This window comes from Pholcus phalangioides, unplaced genomic scaffold (genome assembly GCF_987345545.1).
Source record: "Pholcus phalangioides strain wild (caught in Gottingen) unplaced genomic scaffold, Ppha-v1.0 ptg000017l_1, whole genome shotgun sequence".
Taxonomy (NCBI): Eukaryota; Metazoa; Arthropoda; class Arachnida; order Araneae; family Pholcidae; genus Pholcus; species Pholcus phalangioides.
Window position 1 is genome coordinate 31,382,409 of NW_028301610.1, and position 19,142 is coordinate 31,401,550.

A 19,142-nucleotide genomic window follows, 5' to 3' on the forward strand; every position below is an offset into this window, starting at 1 on the left:
TCTTATCATCCACCTATTAGCCTTTTTACATTATTGCTAGGTATTTTTTAAGACCATTTAAATAAACTTCCTTTTAATGTGCTCGAATGACACGGTTTCTGGATCGGTGTAAGATGATTAAATACAGCCAATCCTTCAAAATCCTCCATATTGACTAAGGAAATCTTCTCTAGGCAGTAAAATACGAGAATGGTTTCGAGAAAAATATAATAATACATAAAAATATTCAAACATTTCAGTATTTATGTGTATTATACGTCATGAATTTCGCAGACATGTGACACCAACTTTACAACTACAATTTTACTTCTTCAGTCTTAGGAATAAATCGGGTTCTCAGGCGTCGAAAGGTAGTCTCAGATGAAAGGAGTTTTTTGTCCTACGTTAAATGAAAAGATAAAATAACTGTCAAACTTTGACATCGGAAACAAAACAAAAAAAAAATATGTATAAAGATGTAATGCATAATAGAACATATCACTGTCATTTCAACAAAATAAATCAGTTCACGTGAGATAGACTCTACTTTCAAGATAGTTCAAGGCTTCTACGTTTTGTTCTGTGATTAATACGTCTTTTGTTTCCGCTCTGGCAGTTAGCCAATAGCCAAGAAGGCGCGACGATCATGATTTAGTACGTCTTCAACATGGCGGTAAAACAAGTCAGGAGGTGCTGCAACATCGAACTCTCTCTCCCCCCCCCCACCCCTTCTTTTTAATCGAAGATGCCGTAAAAGAACGCTCGATTGCTTTATAAATTTGAATTTAATGTTTGTCTTAAATGACCATCATCAATATGAAGGTCAACTACACATTCATGTTTTGGAAGTTTTTAGCAGATAATCAAGATTCAAATACATGCATAAAGAAGCAAACAAACTTGATTAATTAACGACCTTGTTGAGTTGTCGGCGCATCGCGCCCATCGACGGGAATGATTATGTATTTGTACGCATTCAGTGGGTAAAAATACCAAAAGTGTAGTAGCCAGTTGTTTTCTGACAATGTAATTGCCACATCCACGGTCACGAACACTTCACTCCTCCATGTGGTTAAGGAGGCTTGATAAACCATGCCCATGTCTTGTTGTTTGACCTTTTGACGTTTATTTTTGATAAGTGGTGAGGAAGCTGAATTGCCTCCTATCAGGGGAATTCCAACACTTCAAATCGGATAAAAGAATAAAGAGTGACAATCACACACGCTCACCATCTCCCAGTGAAATCTTTGGATCCTCCCGCGTCAGGTGCCCAATAATATTTGGTTCCTCCTCTCGGCAGGAGGTGACAAAAATCATCCATGGATAAGAAAGATATTGAAAACCGCGAAAGTGGAGTTATAAAGAAGCTGCGTAGTTTGTTTCTAAAAGACAATACTTTCATTGTGTCTGGGGTACGATTGTTTCATATTCATCCGAATATCATAATAAACAATTTTATCTCAAGTTTATGATTACACCCAACAGCGTGTGGCATTTATTTCCGTGATAAACTGTTTCGGAGAATTAACGACGTGTGACATAAGTTGTATTTATCTTAAAGAATACGATGACTGACCAATGGTCAGAAGTTTCTTGACCTCTACGTGGCATCATCAAACAAATTCGGGACGAAGACAGAACTAACATTTCTTCAACCTTCAAATTGTAACTCATTTGTCGCTAGAATCACTTCCAACTGAAGAACTGAAGAGAAGAAAAAAAAATCTCATAAAATGTGTATAAAAATACGAGATTATTGTTTCATTCTATGAGAAACTTTCCAAGAACTATCGTGTTGCGTCCAGTAGAATAAATAAACAAAACCTTTACTAGTTTCAGCTCTTGACCTTCTTAAGACTTAACGTGGTTCTGCGTGGATGGTCCGCTTGGGTGGTATGTTGTGTTGCAGCTCCAGAAAAAAAAAGTGGTTTTTTTTTATTTCCCGCCATTAAGGATATCGGAAAGGAAGCAAGAGTTTCATAGGTCATAAGCAAGAAAAAAAAGGTTCTCTTACAGTTTATAAAAATCTAAATTGGCAAGAACGAGATGCCACAAAACTCTGGCTTGATAGCAATGTTTACACCAACCCAACTTCTTGTCACAGTCACATCCGCTTACAGTTGAAAAGCATCTAGAAAAAAATGTATATAAATATAATGATATAAGGCGCTGTTAGATAACATGTCTAGATGGAGTTGGGGAGGGGGGGGGGGTACCCTGCCTAGCCCAAAATGATTTTTATTTATTATATCTGTTCTCACACAAGCGTTATCTACTCAACATTGGAAACTTTTCGTTGTACATGTAATATAGCCTAGAAAACCCTTTTGAAATCTGGCTTCTCGACAACGGAAACCGCTAAGAACGGCATTTTTTCCTTAAAAAAATAGGGTCATTTGCCAATCAAATGAGGCAAGGCTCTATTGAATAGACATCGACTTTTTTTCCTTTTTTTTTCATTGAAAATATTTCGGTTTCAGAGTTCGTAAAGGAGTCCATAGAGAGTGAAAGTTTCTTTTAGGAACAGTATTTTTGTCCTTTTGAGATTTCTGTGGAGGATTGAGTCGGATTCCTTGTCGGTAGGGCAGCCTCAACGCATGAGCCCCGGGGAGGGGAACCCTTTAGGATAAGAAGATCTGGCATTTGCGGTTTTCGAGAGGAAGTACGTAAATTGGTAAGCTGGTGCTTGCAGACGGGTACGGGGCCCCGGAAGATCGCTTTGCCCGACGCCCATGATGTTGTTAAGACTGTCCTGCCTGTGTCGAAAGAAAAATTGGGGTAACAGACGCAAATTTTGACGCGAATAAGTTCTTTGTGCCTTGAATTGCGTGATAAGTACGGACTTGATGAAGTGGGTATCATCGGGTTTGTCTTTGGAATAGCTTACAGATGATACCATTACCGTATAATTAATTTGCGAACTTGGAATATAGAGTAACAGAATTTCGTTAAGATTGCGGGCCACTAGCCTGGTACCCAGACCGGGAGGCGTATTAACATCCTTAAGGTATCATTAAATTTTTCCTTGGAATGTCTAACCGACGATACCGTTGTCTTTTATTTGCGTTGTGAACCTCTCGAGATATAGCGTAAAACAATTTCTTACGAAAACGGGCCGCGAGCTTGGTGTCCAGACTAAAGAAGAGGTATTAGAACCAGAGCAGTATCATTGGTCTTGCTTTAGAAATGTCCATCAGATGACACCATTGACTTCTATTTGCGTTGTGAACCTCTCGGGATATAGAGTAAAACAGTTTCGTTACGAAAGCGGGCCGTGAGCCTGGTTCCCAGATCTAAAAAGGTATCAAAACCAAAGTGATATCATTGGATTTGTCTTGAAGAAGTCTACCCGTAGACATAAAAAACACTGATGTAATTATTCTGGAGATATAAGCATTTAGTAAATTATTTCGTTGCGCAAATTTTTGCGAATGTTCCCAGTATCGTCAGATGATATGAAAAACGTGTATTTACGTCAAAACTTAAAAACTATCCATCTGCGTAGGGCTATTTTTACATTATACGGCCCCTATACCTAAGTGAAATAATGTTATCAGAATCCCGCAAACACGGACGCCGGAAGCTGGAAGATGCAAGGAGGGCGGAAATTCAAAAAAAGGAGCAGATGTTCAGAAAGGGGCAGAAATTCAGGAAAAGGGCAGATGTTCAGAAAGAGGCAGGAATTCAGAAAGGAGTGAGAGGGGCAGAAATATTCAGTAACGCGAAGACGGGGACAAAAATTCACACAAGAAATTCCATGGAATACAGAAAAGGGAGAATCATAAATTTAGAAAAGGGCAATGAGGGAAATCGTAATTTCAGAAAAAGGCAGGAGAGCAAGGCCGCAACTAGATGCTTGTTCACCCGGGGCCCGCATTTGACGCCCCCCCCCCCGCCCGCCTTGTAATGTTGAAGGAGAGGTTTCAGAACGAAATTTGCGCCCCCTCGGGTCTAGCGCATGGGGCACGAGACCCACCTGCTCTCCCCCCCCCCCAGTTGGGCCCTTGGCAGGAGGTACAGCAATTCGGAAAAGGGCATAAGTGGCAGAAATTCGAAGTAGAAATTCAGAAGACAAATTCAAATAAGGTAGAAATTCTGAGAAGGACATGTGGGGCCCAGAAATTTCGCAAAAGACAAAGAAGCAGAAATTCAGGAAAGGGCGAAGAGTCGGAAATTTCAGGGGAAGATCTCAATATTTCTTAAACTGGAAAAGAGACACACATTGCAGAATTTTTATTTCCATTTTCATACTGCAAAGGCGCCGGAACCTGGAAACTCCGGCTATTTCAACACCTTCCTCTCCCCTCAAAAATTTTGCGAGAGGGGGTTGAGGCCCCCCTCCCCAATACCATTATGGGACAAAAAAGTAATTTCTATGTTTGCTTGGCCTTAATAATCATGAAAATGGTGATTATTTCCTTCAAACATTGCTGAACAGATCGATATTTATGTGTGAATTGGTCATTTACCATTGCCTCACTTGGCGACTGCAGGGTCGCAACCAGGCACCCCGGGACATAGTCGCATTTTGACACCCCCTTGCGATATGGAATGAGAGGTTAAAGCATAGTCTCCCAAACTTTTTGTTCCATCTCGCACCCTTCATCAGAAATTTTTTCCCCTCATCGCCCCCCAACTCAAATAAACCCATAGGATCCTATGTTAAATCAGTAGGTTCTATCGCCCCCTTGGACCATTCCATCGCCCACCAGGGGGGCGATATTGCCCACTTTGGGAAACATTGGGTTGAAGCAAGGGGGTTCAACCTTTTGGAGAGTGCAGGCCACTTCATTGGTTTGCAAACGTGTCGCGGACCACATAAGTGATTCGTAAATGTGCCGCGGGCCACTAAATTGATCTGAAACAGTATCATGGATCCAGAGGGGGCAGTGGAACGACCACCCCTTCCTAGGAGCCGAATAATATGGGACGATCAAACCAACTCACGCAATTCGCCCCTCCCGCCACATTGGCCTGGATCCGCGCTTGGCTAACGGGGAGTGTCCAGTACGGGAGGTTCCAGGATAAGTATAAAAGGCAGGTGAAATCTAAAAATACGTTGTATTAGGAAATTTTTATTGCTGTTATCTGGTTGCTGTATTTTTGATATAGTTTAGATACGTATTTGACCATCCATATTTTTTATTACGTGGGCATCTTTTTCCAGCTACCTCGTTGTGCATTTTGTCTGTTGCAAATACAACGCCACAACAGGCAAATTGCCCAACGAGGTGGCTGCATCATGGATCCCCGAGCCCCTACCGCTACACCACCCCCCCCCCCCGCGGAACCCCCCCAACGAATCGTTACATGCGGGAATGTGCTTGTACGTGTAGTGCAACCTGACGTAAAGTTTTTGTTTTCTGTGTAATGCTTGTTATGTGTAGTGCTGTCATCTGTCCCCAGTTTTACTAACTATGAGTGAAGTGTTATGGTTGAATGATTTACCGTTGTAGGACTGTTGATCTCTGTGGCGAGACTTTTTAACGGGGAGATCGGCTCGCATTTGCGCCTTGAAGTTGGGAACCACAGGAAACCAACTTCAGCCGACCACCACTGTGGGGTTCGAACCCGGATCCTCGCATCAAGAGTTCGGCACTATAACCACTCGACCACCACAGCGGCCTTTGTACATGTGGTTGAAAACTGACTAGGCCCGATCCCCCGCCCCCGGTTCTGGAGCGTGAAATATGCAATTTTTCCGCTATACGTGTATTTTGTTTGCCCCATTCAATTGGCCGGTAAAAAGTGTGGATGTCATCAAACATCAGGCGTAAAAAAACGCCAAAAAATTACAATTTCACGGCAGCGAATGAACAGCACATATTGCCAATCTGTTATTTGGTAGGTCAAATAAATTTTTTTCTCTGTATTGAATTTGTGTGTTTCAGGTAAATTTAAAAATAAAGCACTTGCATATTTCATTTAGAGAGAGAGATTTTCTTTGGATATAGACGTAATATGGAGCAATAATTTTATCAGAAATTATCTAAGAGTCAGCGGTTCTCAACCGGTGCTCCCTTGGGGAGAAACAAAGGCCCCCAAGGACTCCGTGTGCACTTCCTAGAGACTCTGCGGCCGCTAGGGCTGCCCCCCATGCCCCCCTCCAGCGTCAAAGGTAGAGTCGACTGATCTAATGTATATGTGTATATATGAATTGATATCATCATCATCATCGTACCCCCCCCAGCAATAATGACCGTGCCTTCCCCCCCCCCCCCCAGATTATCACGTCTATCTCCGCCTATGAGTCAAACTCGGTTGTAACGATATCGAAGGTTTGGCGAAGTTTTGTCATTATAACCGAGGTGCCGTTACGTCAGAAGTTCGACGGTTTCGAGACCCTTATAAGTATGAGAAATATAATCAGATGCAATAAAATAAAATGTAATAAGTTGTTTTATTATATTCAGGGCGACCGTACTTGGTCAAGAAAACTACAGAAAATTAAGATCACAAATACGGGACATCGCCAATTCTCGCTAAAATGTTGACAGCTGTCAGACAAATCGCCAGTTCCTTAAAAATAACCATTGGCGAGAAAAAGAGGTTGAACACAACCAGGGCAACACCAGCTAGACCAGCCTGCTCTAGCAGGTGTTGGCCAGGGTTCCACCATAGGAATTATATACCGGGGCTCCGTGAGTCAAAAAAGGTTGGAAACTGCTAATCTAAGTAATTGATTAGAAAATAAATAAATTATTTAAGTAATTAATTACAAAAATCATATTTTTGAAAACAGATTTTACTTGTATCCAAGAATAAATATTTTGTTTTGAAGCCTCCAAAATTTCTGGCTACGAGCCGTCACTGCTGTGTACTGAGCTTCAGAGCCGCAGTTAGGGGGTGTGCAACAGGTGCGGTCGCACTGGGCCCCACGGTTTTGGGTAGGGGGCGCACTTATGGTAATAGAAGTGAAAAAACGTACATAATTATCCAACAAAATACATTTTTTCTTACTAAACGAGGTTTCTGAGCTTCAACTGATTTGATTCTGAAATTATTTTTCTCGTTAATTTTCAATTTTCATCAATTCTGGAATTATTTCTCTCATTAATTTTCAATTTTCATCAATATTCTGGGATTTCTTCTCACATTTTTTTCCGAATTTCAATCAAATCTGGAAATTATTTCTCTCATAAATTCTTAATTTCAATCAATTTTGCAATCATTTTTTTCATTATTTCTGAATTTTCATCATCGCAATTCTGGGATTTTTATGAATTCTGGTTTTTTCTTTTCATGAATTCTGAATTTCTATTGGTGAGAGTAGATACTTTTCAGCATTCCTGTATATTCTGTGATAAGGCATGAATCTTTGGAGGCCCGATTCCCCCCCCCCCCAAAATATATAAAATCGTGGCTAAGGAGCCCCAAAATTATTTTCACACCGAGGCTCACGTGTTATAAGGGTGGCCATCAGGATCGGACTTGGTCATTTAGCGGCTCCTGTGTGAGAACGATTTTTGCGGGGCCACCCCCCCCCCCCAAATAACCAATATACACACACCAAAATTCAATTTCGGGAGCCTCAGTAAAAGTCTTGGAATTCGAGAAAGTTAAAAACACCCTTCCGAGGAGGTTCCAGAAAGCACAGGACCCCTTTAAGGCATGCGCATACTTATAGTGCAGGTCGATAAGGAGCTTAACAAGACATATGCAAAACAAAATACTGTAATATATAATTCACATAGGCGGAGATAGACTTGAAAGTCTTGGGGGATCATGGTCATTATTGCTGGGAGTGGTGGGGGGGGGGGGGGTACGATAATAATGATGTCAGTTCATATATGCACATATGCATTAGATCAGTCAACTCCACCTTTGACACTGGGCGGTGGGGCCCATGCTAATACATGAAATATAAGATCTTGAATATCGGGGTGACTGGCATTTCAAGTCTGATGGGGTGACGGGCCCAGAGAACCTCTCTCCCACATGGTCATGGTACTGTTAAGACTCTCCCCCCCCCCCTCCACCTATTTGGAAAGACTGACTGGGTTCTGGAGACCCCTTAGGTATCGGTCTTATATTTTTTAAATATTTAAAATTACACATTTTCTTGAAAATCAATATGAGAAGCCACCTATAAATCTTAGTCTAGGATCATGCCCCCCCCCACATCTTAGAGCAGGGCCCTCTTGGCCGGGATCTTTAATAGCCCCCCCCCCCAAGTCAGATTTTTCACGGGCTCTTCCATAGTGAATTTATGCGGTGAAAAAAACAAAAAATGATGGTAAAATTGTTCCGGGCCCAGGGCTTGAGCCGTCAGCCCCTTCATTCTGGGGACCATGTCTAGGGTCCTGTCAAAAATCAAGGCTGCGTTCAAGGATGCGGGGGGGGGGGCATGGATTCACTACCATCCGAGACGCCGACATGTGAAGAAAACATTGGGGGGGGGGCTGAAAATCGCCATTCGTCCCGTAAGACGGGACTCAAGCCAAGCCCGTACGCAGGAGGCGGAATGTTACGTTCTATTGTATATTCATGAATTTTCGGGAGTTCTCAGCCCCCCTCACAAAATTTATTGGAGGGAGGGGCTCAAATGGCATTAGCTCCAGGTGCCGGCGCCTATGACTACCATATGTGTGTGCGTTAATAGAATTTCAAGTTCTTATTTTTCAACGCAGTTATCGTAAAATATTATACGTCGTCAATGCAATAAAATCCAGTTTTACGGCCCCTAATATTTTGCGGCCCGGTGCGATCACACCTTTCGCCAGTGCCGTCTTAACGCATGGGCCCACCCCCCAGCTCGCGAACCTCAAGAGAAGAAGGGCCTCACAAAAACGAGAACTGGTTGAAATTTTCGAGAATTTTCCAAGTAGGGCTTCAGAAAAATCACTTGGCCCAGGGGCCCATGATGATCTTAAGACGGCCCTGCCTTTCGCACCTGCTTAAGTCTGGCTCTGGCGACCATGCTGAGTTTGATTGAATTTAAAATAATAATTGAATTTTTTGATATTTTCTATATTTTTCAATTTCCAATTTTTTAATTTATTTTCCTAGAATTTTTATTATTTATTCAATAGCTGGACAAAGAAACAAAGAGGCACGTGGAGCCAAAATCGATCGCTGCAAGGACAAACCTTTATGCACGTGCGTTGCGCCATCTATTTTGCGATTTTGAAACTATTTCTTCTTGGAAAATCTATCGGTAATAAAAAATTTTGAAAATAAACCAGTTAACAAAATACATACAATATGTATAATTAGTTCATTGTATTATCAATTATTAAACAGTACTGAAAAACTTTACAGTAAAAATGTCTGATAGTTAATAATATTTTAGAATGTTTGACAATTAATATATATTTACGCCTACAATTAATTTCTTTAATTTGAAACCTGCCTGATGGACGACCAAAATTTTCGGTAAGCACTAAATTTTGATCTTCACAGGGCCCCCACAAGGGTGGGGCTGACAAGGCTTAGCCGTGGGGCCCCGGAACGATTCTCTTCGTTTTCTACGCTATAAATTTACCATACACGAGCTCTGCTCTAGGATGGGAGGGGGGGATATGATATCACCCCTTTGGGTGAGGTGGGAGGGACCAACAAAGCCGTCCTTAGGGAGTGTGCGACAGGTGCGGTCGTATCGGGCCCGGCGTTTTTGAAGGCCCCGCACTCAAGGTAATAATAATCTCTGATAAATTTTGAATTTCCATCCATTCTTTGATTTTGAATTTCCATCCAATCTTGAATTTTGAATTTTCATCCATTTTTTAATTTTGAATTTTCATCCATTTTTTAATTTTGAATTTTCATCAATTCTGGAAATCTCTATATTGTCATCTAGAAAGAAATAATTTTGAATTTCATCCATTCTACAATTATATATAATTCTTTCATTTATTCTAAAATTTCTTTTGCGCTGGAATTATTTCTTCCATTTATTCTGAATTATCATGGCTGCTGAAATTTTCTGTGTCAATAATCTTTCTTATTATCGATTCTGAATTGTTAGTATTTCTCAGACAATTTCTTTCGTTAGGTCAACAGCATCTTCGGAAACATGGAATTTTTTTTTTTTTGGGCTCGAGGGCAACAACTTTCAGTTTTTGAGTCCATGGGGCCATTTAAGTATTACGTAAGCAGATTTTTAGCCATTTTTGATCCCCTTTTTCAGCAAAAATCAGCAAAACTCTGACCCCTTCCCTCCCTCTTGTCAGCAAAATTTCGTCAGCTCTGCCCCTACATCCTAACGCATATTGGGATCAGAGACGTACGCGGGTGGGGGCACGAGCCCCCATGCCCCAGAAAATTCATTTTTGATGCAAAAAGAAATATTTTTAAAAAATTAAAAAATCGAAAGAAAATACCTGTATGTACGTTTTTATCAGGGACGTACGCAGGATCGACCTTTGGGGAGAGGGCCACAAATGCCCTGTGCCCCCTCTCTGATATGCCTGTGGTTGTCATAGTCATTTATGTTAATTTCAATGCTACTTTTGAAGGCTAAGAACTTAAAATTTCTCTTTACTAAATTCATTGAGACCATCCCTATGCCATTTGTGCCCGCACCAAAGGTCGATCCTGTGGATGCCTCTGATTGAGATTGCCACTCGAAAATAAAACATAGGGAATCTGACCACCATCGTCTGACACTGCCGAACATTGTTATGGTATACATGGGAATTATTTTTCACATGATTATAGACTGAACACACCATATTCTTAGCCTGTGCGTCGTAAGTTTATAAATCACTGGTTTAAGTTAAGCATTGATTAAAGGAGTGGTGAGATTGCCTTTGCTAGTTGGGGCAAAGTACGGAGCATTGAGAGCTGTCGTATTCTTCATCGTGGTTTCTCTAAATTCCAGAGATTTTGATTAGTCAACGGCAAGATGGTTGCTCAATAACAAGGAGGACTTATCAATGGGATGGGATGTTAGTTCAAGTGCCCACTGACTAGTGGAAAGGTTTTTTTCTCGTTTTTTGCATTCCCAATAAAGATATCCTTAAGAATATTTCATATTTTTTTTAAAGGGTGGTTGGTAACATAAGCATCATTCAAACCCCCTCCCCCCGTCATAAAAAATGAGCAAATTCAACCCCCCCCCATCAATGCTGACGTAATACTTGAATGCCCCCCCTCATATAAAAAGTTTATTTTATTTTTTATATTTCAATAACTATACACAGCCCCTTGCGGTATGAATGGCATATCTGATGTCTACACGTTATTTGGGTACTTCTTCTAATTGGAAGTAAGTCTCTAGGATCAACGGTTCGCCAGTAATCTGCTGCAAGGAGAATTACGGAATCACCCTGTATGACTCAATGACCGCTAAGAATCGTGGATTAGGAGAGAAACGTAGAACGTGTCAAGTAATCATTATCTAGAAATTATCTCTTTTTGATTCGGATACACCGAATCAATCATGGACCTGGGAAAGGTCATCAGGGTCAATTGGACTCACCTGCCCACATAAGACAAAAAAGCCTTGACCCTTGCTGACAGTAATCTTACTTTCGTTCCATTACGTTAACGATTCCGAAATAACAATACTGATGCTGAAGAAATTTTTCGATGATTATAAAAGATAAGCGTATCAGAGGGAGTTAAGAAAATGAAGTTATTATCGAATTCTCTCATCGGCAGGTGGAAGCATCTGCTGTCATCTAGCGTCGATCCAAGGGACTCAAATGCTCCTTTAACAGTAAGAAGGGGTCAAGACCAATATTGTCTTCAGCTTTTTGACGTGAATACGTGTTTTAAATCATCTGACGGTAATGGGTGCATTCGCAAAAAAGTTGTGCAATTTAAACGCTCATATTTCAAGAAGCATTCAGTATACAGAGTGGTCCTAATTCGGACTTTATCTCATCAACCGTTCGTAGTAGAAGTATGGCTTCAATTCAAGAGATGCTTGAAATGCGTTCAGGAAACACTCTGTTTCAGTTTCAAGGGTGACAGTGTGTCATAAAATAAAAAAATCTTAATTCTTATACGGTCCTCCTGTCCTCTAACTTCCAATTAGAAAGTTGTTGCCTATATCTCTTGAGGAAAAGAAGAAAAAATTCCACGTTTCCAAGTGTAATTATTCACAGAGATATTTTTCAATTTAGAACGGAGAAAGTTGGGAAAGAACAGCATAAACTAAGGCCTCTTTCACACGAGCACTATAGTTTGAAATTCGTGCATAAAAACTATTTTTTTCGCAATTTTTGTAATTATTTTCTCCTTCACCCCTGATTCAGTGCCCATAGGCAGCCTAGAGTCATTCTTTATTGATTTAATCTAGAGCCCCAGATATGGGTATAAAGATGCCTTCAGTTCGATTCTCACGAATAGTCGAGGGGAGAAAATATCTTAAAATATTTTGAAAAAAATAATCCAAGATCTGTCTTAGATTTTAGCGGATATATGGATGTTAGACTTAGCGGAAAATATGAAAGAAAAATTCCAAAAACATCCAATGATGTTTGTTCCAAAACAAAAATCAGGAGATATATTATCAAAGACTTTGCAAAGTAGAAAAAGGGGAGGGGTGGAGATTTTCCAAATGTCTGCGCTTAGAAATATTCACATCACAATTCTGTTTTAAGCCCGGATTACACTGTAAAAGTTTTGTAAAAGCTCTTTGATAAAACGTGAAAAATTCAACCAGTGAGATCACCGGTTGCATTTGTTTGAATGCAACCGATGCGCCTATTGGTTGAATTTTTAAACTTTTATAAAAGATATTTTATAAAAACTTTATAGTGTAATCCGGTCTCAAGCCCGGGATTACACTATAAAAATTTTATAAAAATTCTTTCACAAACGCAACCAATAAGCTGATCGGTTGCATTTGCCCGAATGCAACCGATAAATTTATTAGTTGCTTTTTTCAAGTTTTATAAAATAACTTTCATAAACCTTTAAGAGTGAAATCCAATCGTTAAATTAGTCACTTCTGAAATATAAAATTTCAATTTTTTTTTTTTGTTTAGTTTATAGACGATATTAGGATATTATCGAGTAAAATATACTTGTAGGTATCGGGGGGAGGTGGGGCACCAAACTAATTCGAATGCTTAGGGCCTTCAAACGTCTTAATCCGGCCCTGAGTGAAGGCCGTACGTGTGGATAACGTTGTTTAATAAAATTATTTTTTTTTTGTTTAAAAAAAATTACAAGATTAAAAAATAAAAAAATAAATATTTACAATAATTTTAAAAATTTAAAAAGAAAAAAAATTGAAATTTTTAAATTAAATTTAAAAGTTATTAAAGTATGTAGTCAATTAAAATATTCGTAATGGACAGAACGGCTTATAATTTTGGTCCCGTCAGTGGCCGTTGTTGACAAGTTTTATTGTATAAAATTGTAAAGTATGGACGAAAGGCAGTTGAAGTTGCTATATCTCCATCTCAGAAGGAAACGGAGGGATAGACGCGTATGTGGGTACATCATATTGATGAACAGGGGCCTTCATATGGTGTTTTTAAGGGTATTTATGGCAAATATAATTAACAAAATTCCGTGCAAAATCATCTTTAAAAAGTAGCTAAACATGCGGACGAATTCGACCCGCATCCGCGTCGTGTGAATACCTCCGAATAACCTAATTGTCAAAACTTGTATGTGCGGATGCGGAGCCCGCACTTAGGTTTTGACACATGCGGACGACGTCCGGACCCGCATGAACTCTTCGAAGTTGCGGGCGAATTTCGCCTCGTCTGAAATTCTCATTATAAACCAATTGTTAAAACTTCTTCCGGACCCGCGTCCGCATCCGCTCCGTGTGAAAGAGGCCTAACGGACAACGTTCCTTTCCTTCGTTTATGCAATTCGTCCCCCTCTAAGTTTTTGAATTCAAATATCCCATTGAATACCGCACTTAGCAACGGGGAACTTTTTTCTTTGTCCTCCGGAAAAACAGGCAACAACTTTCTAATTGGAATTTAGAGGACGGAGGACAGTATAAAAATTCATAATTTTTATTTCATGGCACACTGTATTTTCACTCTTTTAACTGGTACAGAGTGATTCCTGAACACATTTTGTGTGTGTGAGGGAGAGAGCAGTTTTTAAATTAGAACAATGCCTATATGAAGAATGGTTGATGAGCTATAGGCCGAATTAGGACTTGGAAGTATCAGTGATTTTCATGTCTGCGGGTTGATCTCGTTAAGGCAAATATAATGATCACCCCATGATTTCAATAACTTTTCTGGTCTGGGCAGCAGGCTTGCCACCCGCTTTCGTAACGAAATTGTTTCACGCTATATCTCGAAAGGTTCACAACACAAATAAAACTAATGGCGTCGTCTGATAGGCATTTTTGAAACAAATGCAATGATAGCACACTCCCGTTTTAATACCTCTTCTAGTCTGGGCACCAGGCTTGCGGCCCGCTTTCGTAACGAAATTGTTTTACGCTATATCTCTGTAGGTTCGCATCGCAATATACTGTTAGATATTCCAAGGACAAATTTGATGATACCCTAAGGATGCCAATACGTCTCCCGCTCTGGGCACCAGGCTAGTGGCTCCCATTCTTAACGAAATGGTTTCACGATGTATCCCAAGTTCGCAACACATATAGAAGACAGTGGTATCGTCTGTTAATTATTCCAAAGACAAATATGATGATAACAATTTATTCATGTTATTACCTACCACAGGATTCAAGGCACGAAGAACGTATTCACGTCAAAACGTTGGGCCTTGTCTGTGACACAGCCTACCGCAACTGTTTCGAGCCACTTTCTTTAGCACGAACTCTCTCTAGGAAATATCACTTTCGATGAATAATTGTGCAGTATATAACTTGGTTAATTCCGATTTTGGATAATTTGAACTATTACGAACTTCCTTTGGGTTTTCTATCTAATTTTAATGTTAAAAAATTTCTTTTTTAATTCGATTTTTTTTTATAATTTGAAGGTTAGGGGAAGAAAATCATGATTTTTGTATGAGCAAACGCGTAGTTTGAAAAATTCTACCAGTCAGACTTCGCTTTTCTCGACCAAGTTGTTAAAACTAAATCTTTAAAGACAAATAAAAGTTTTGAAAATTTTGTTTTTCTCTAAAAATTTTTTTTGATAATTTTATGTTGTTTAGCTGGACTGCATCGAGAATGTGTACCACTTAATACCAATTATGCTTTCCGACCTATAGATCAAGGTGTAACATTGAATATCTGAGTTCTTTTGTCGTTATTAAGAGTGTGGAAAATATTAGAAAGTGTTCAGATTGCGATATGTTTAATGCAAGTATATTTCCTTGGTACCATAAGAATGATAAACAAACTTTTAGAAACAGTTTCATAACGGATGATCATGAATTGTTTCCGTAAATCAGGCTTCGAACATGGTCAAGGAATTCTGCAGTGATGCTGATTCCAGAGCAGTGGAATAATGTGCAGCAGCAAAGATCAATTAAATTATAATTATAAATTATTAAAATTTGGGAAACAGTTTCGTAACTGAGGATAAAATTTTTAATAATTGATAATTATTATATCCTATGTGAATATTTATGATTAAGTTTCAATTTGTAGTCATTTTACGGATCCAGGATAGATCAAATTTTTTTTTTTTCAAGCCGAGCACAACTCAGGTCTATCGCCATGGGCAATTTACTACCTAGTGAGTTGTGCCGGAAGTGTAAGTATGTGTACGTAACAGTCTGAGTGTGTATCTAGTGTTGTGTATGATTTTTTAGTGCTGCCATCTATATCTCAGAAGTGAAGTGAGTGAAGTGTAATGACTGAATATTTGTACTGTTTGTAGGACTGTTGCTCTCTGTGGCGAGACTTTTTAACGGGGAGATCGGCTCGCATTTAGGATAGATCAATTGGCTAATTGAATTTTGGATAGTTCGAACTTTTTTTTTCAGTGACTTTGGACTTCGAATTAAGCAAGTTCGACTATAAAAATAAAATGGTGAACGTTACGAAGCCGAAATGCACAGGTTGATGTAAAAAAAGGTTTCTGCATAACCACGAACAAGTGCAAAAAAAACTATCAGACAAGGGTGCATTCAAATAATTCTACAGCTAATGGCGTTGGAGATTATACGCCTTCCTTAATTGCTTTTTAATTACACTGAAAAAAAAACATTGCTCAAATATGAACCGCGAAAAGCTTTCCGAGAGTCATTTTCTTGTTGTTGCGCGTACGTATGTAGGTAATCATATTACATAATAAAGGTATTAGACGAATTTTCCGAGAACACAATGATCTCATACAAACCAACTAAATTGACAACCTTGATTGACTTTTAAAACACGCATCTAGGCTATTATAGGTGATGCAATGGTGGGTGAAGCTCTTTTATTGGTCAGTATACAGGGTGCATAGCAAACAGGGCGTCTGGCATTTCACTGGCGAACCGTTGGTAGTGCTCAGATATGTCATTCACGTGTAGTGCTCAGATATGCCATTCATGTTGCAAGGGGTTGTATAGTTATTAAAATTAAAAAAATAACTTTTTAATAGTCCTCGTGTGCCCCAAAACTCAGAAGCTCTGTCTCTCCTAATGCCAACAAAAACATTCCATGTTTTTAAGCGCAATATTCACCGAGCTATTTGAATTTAAAAAAAATGGAGAAAACTTGGGAAAAAAACGGTGTTAAATGCAGGTAAAACCGGTCTATCGCATTTAAAGCTGGTTTTTCGAATTCGAATATCTCAGTGAATATTGCGCTTGTAAACGTGGAATTATTATTATTATTTTGGTATTAGGAAAAGCAGGGAAACAACTTTCTCACTGAGTTTTGGGGTACACGGAGGCTGTATAAAAAGTCAATTTTTATATTTTGGTAAATATACAGCCCCTCGCAACATGAATGACATATCTGAGTACTACACGTTATTTGGAAACTTTTTATAACTGGAAGTATACCTCTAGGATCAACGGTTCGCCAGTAAAATGACATACCCTCTCTTGCTATGCACCCTGTATATTTATAATCGCAGACAATTGGAACAATTTTATTTGACGTACAAGACTAAATTAAAGGGCATATAGAACTATTGTCTTTCAATCTGACTATACAGGGTGATTACTTAATTCCCCTTGCCGCATTTTACTGGAGACCCGTCGATCCTAGAGGCGTACTTCCAATTGGAAAAATCCTTCAAATAACGTGTAAAATTCGGATACGTCATTCGTGTTGCAAGGGGTTGTATAGTTATTAAAATTAAAATAAAACTTACGTTTTAAGCGGACACCCTATCCTCAAAAACCCAATTAGAACGTCTTTTCCTGTCTGTTTTCAGGACAGCGAAAAAAATTCCACGTTTCTAAATGCGATATTCGCAGAGGTATTTAAATTCAAAAATCGGAGAAAGGTTGGGAAAGGACAGTATAGATCAGGGAAAGAAGCTTTGTCCGTTAGTTTTTGCTGTTCTTTCACAGCTTTCTCCGTTTTGAATTCAAATATCTCTGCTAATATTTCGAGAGTTGTTTTTTTTGGCTACAAGAGAGACGGGGCAACAACTTTCTAATTGGGTTTTCGAGCATAGGATGTCTATATAAAAAGTTAATTATTTTATTTTAATAACTATACAACCGCTTGCGACATGAACGACGTATCTGATTTCTGCACGTTATTTAGGACAATTTTTCTAATTGGAAGTATGCCTCTAGGCATGGTCCCCACAAGGGGTGGGCTGTCAAGGATCCAGCCCTGGGGCCTGGGACGATTTTCATTATTTTTTTGTTTTTTCACGCTATAAATCCATCATAAACGGGCCCGTGAAAGTCTGGCCGGGGGGGGGGGCGCAAAAGATTCCAGCCTAGGGGCCCTACTCCAGGATGTGGGGGCCATGCCCCTAGGTCCTATAGTCTAGGATCGACGGTTCGCCAGTAAAATGCGGGAAAGAGGAATCAAGTAATCACCCTGTATAATTATGCATTTGAGTTTTACGGAAATTAATTCGGGGAGTTTTCAATTTATGTCACTTCCTGTGACTGTCGCATTTCCCAACAGTTTTAATTAGACCAGGATCTATATTGAGATTGACTCCGAGCTAGGGTTACTAAGACGCCTTCATATACTGTATTAAGGAGTTCTAGGGTTACTAGATGCGAAAATTGATAAAGGAGGACGCCTGCGCGCATCCTTGAAGACGTCATTTTCCCAAATCTCCACAACAGATGGCGCCACTTTTCTTCTAGAAAAAAAGAAACCCACCACAACACTACAAGACTGAGCTATAAGTATAATTTTTCCCAACAAAAACAGAACTGTTATACAAAGGGTTGCCATCCGTCCTCTTTTTTGTGTCAGTTCAAGTGTCCTCCTACGTTTTAGAAAATTTTGTCCTCCTTTTCAGGTTTCCGGAATCATTCAATTTTTTTTGTGTATGTGTTTGCGCGTGTGTGTAAATGTGAAAAAACAAAATTTATTAAACTTACAAAAATGGTTGTAACTATGCATAAAGCCGGTGATTGTGCATAATAATCGGTTTTATGAAATTTCTGTAACGGCATAGCTAGGGCTACCAGGTTCGAAAACTGAGAAAAGAGGACGTCTGCGCGCACCCTCGATGACGTCAATCCCCCAAATTTCTCAACGGATGAAGCCGCTTTTCTTCCAAAAAAAAAGGAAACCACCACCACCACCACAAAAATTTTTCCCACTTAAAAACATAACCGCTATAAATGTTATGGAAATTTGATAAATAAGGTTATCATGCATAATCACCGGACACACGGCATCTTCTGTTGGTGAGCAAACAATGGCATTCTAAAAATGGATTTTGCGGTTTTCTTCTTTCACAGCAGTTTTTCTGACTATCTTTTTCATCTTATCCTGGGGCAAGCTCGGCCATGGTTAGAATAGCATCTGCCCTGCTTGGAATCAACTTGGATTCGTCTGGGAATTTCGATGGCGTTGGTCAAAGCGCGTAAATGTGTGTTGGAAAAACGCGCGCGCATACACACTTATGCCAATGAAAAGATATATGTTTCAGAGTGAAGAAAAAATTTCGTGTGAGGATGCTTGAAATGACACCAAAAAAGGGGACGGATGGTAACCACGGAAACACAAATAACATGAGTAGAGGCGCCATCTTCTTTTCGAGATCTAATACCAAAATGTATGAGTGGTTCATTTTCCTTTCACAAACATAATTGATGAGGATCCTAATTGATTTTGAGGTACCAAAATGAAAAAGGTTGAAAACAGCAAAAAATAGAGTACTATCTATAACCCAGTGGTT

At 39.5% G+C, this 19,142-nt stretch overlaps 1 long non-coding RNA gene across 1 annotated transcript; it reads right to left on the reverse strand.

The window, feature by feature from the left end:
* Positions 1-234: 234 nt before the first annotated feature.
* LOC149072904 (uncharacterized) lies at positions 235-18,873 on the reverse strand. The gene is made up of 3 exons (XR_016194343.1): positions 18,626-18,873; positions 1,994-2,110; positions 235-379 (listed from the first exon to the last, which is right to left on the reverse strand). It is a non-coding gene; the product is annotated as an uncharacterized LOC149072904 (long non-coding RNA).
* Between the last annotated feature and the right edge of the window lie 269 nt (positions 18,874-19,142).